Genomic DNA, 1,679 nt, shown 5'->3' on the forward strand with positions numbered 1-1,679 from the left:
TAGTGGCTCGCTTCTTGCTACGTACCATGGCGGCCTTAATTAGATGTTATCTCAGATGCTTACTTAGACCCGTATTCAAGGTGAAGTCATTCCTTTTCTGTAAACAGTCTGTGCAACTCATGTATTATGAACTGTTTTTAATATTGTATGAACATTTTAAAAATAGATGGTGAAATGTTTTTAACATACGATGAATATTTTTATATACGGTGAGTATTTTAAAATACATTTAACATCTTTTTAGAAGCATTGAAATTTTTTGAATACACACTCAACATTTTCTATAAAAAATTAAGTAGGGTCTTATACCGTTTCAGAAACACCAACAAAGTCCAACAACTTTATAATGTTTTAGAAAAAGAAAGACGTCAAGCAAATATGTGCTTTGATGCGAAGCAAATTTGAGACAGAGAGAGAGAGAGAGAGACAGAGAGAGAGAGAGGGAGGGAGAGGGAGAGAGGGAGAGGGAGAGGGAGAGGGAGAGGGGGCGGGAGAGGGAGATGGCCTTGCTGCCATCTTAACCTCTGGCCCTGTTTTGTTAATTGACCAGGCATGGCTGCACATCAGCTGTGCTTGCCTTCTTGCCGTCCTCATTGCTGCCATCCATGCCTTGTGTGTTTGTCTTGTTCGGATGTATGGCTACTAGCTCGCTTCTTGCTACGTACCATGGCGGCCTTAATTAGATGTTATCTCAGATGCTTTCTTAGACCCGTATTCAAGGTGAAGTCATTCCTTTTCTGTAAACAGTCTGTGCGACTCATGTATTATGAACTGTTTTTAATATATGATGAACATTTTAAAAATAGATGGTGAAATGTTTTTAAACATACAATGAATATTTTTATATACGGTGAATATTTTTAAAATACAATTAGCATCTTTTTAGATGCATTGAAATGTTTTGAATACACACACAACATTTTCTATAAAAAATTAAGTAGGGTCTTATATCGTTTCAGAAACACCAACAAAGTCCAACAACTTTATAATGTTTTAGAAAAAGAAAGACGTCAAGCAAATATGTGCTTTGATGCGAAGCAAATTTCAGAGAGAGAGAGAGGGAGGGAGAGGGAGAGTGGGAGAGGGAGAGTGGGAGAGGGAGAGGGGGAGGGAGAGGAAGAGGGAGATGGCCTTGCCGCCATCTTACCCTCTGCCCCTGTTTTGTTAATTGACCAGGCATGGCTGCACATCAGCTGCGCTTGCCTTCTTGCCGTCCTCATTGCTGCCATCCATGCCTTGTGTGTCTGTCTTGTTCGGATGTATGACTAGTAGCTCGCTTCTTACTACGTACCATGGCGGCCTTAATTAGATGTTATCTCAGATGCTTTCTTAGACCCGTATTCAAGGTGAAGTCATTCCTTTTCTGTAAACAGTTTGTGCGACTCATGTTTTATGAACTCTTTTTAATATTGTATGAACGTTTTAAAAATAGATGGTGAAATGTTTTTAACATACGATGAATATTTTTATATATGGTGAATATTTTTAAAATACATTTAACATCTTTTTAGAAGCATGAAATTTTTTGAATACACACTCAACATTTTCTATAAAAAATTAAGTAGGGTCTTATACCGTTTCAGAAACACCAACAAAGTCCAACAACTTTATAATGTTTTAGAAAAAGAAAGACGTCAAGCAAATATGTGCTTTGATGCGAAGCAAATTTGAGAGAGAGA

The sequence above is a fragment of the Triticum aestivum genome, unplaced genomic scaffold, assembly GCF_018294505.1.
Source record: "Triticum aestivum cultivar Chinese Spring unplaced genomic scaffold, IWGSC CS RefSeq v2.1 scaffold58767, whole genome shotgun sequence".
Lineage (NCBI taxonomy): Eukaryota > Viridiplantae > Streptophyta > Magnoliopsida > Poales > Poaceae > Triticum > Triticum aestivum.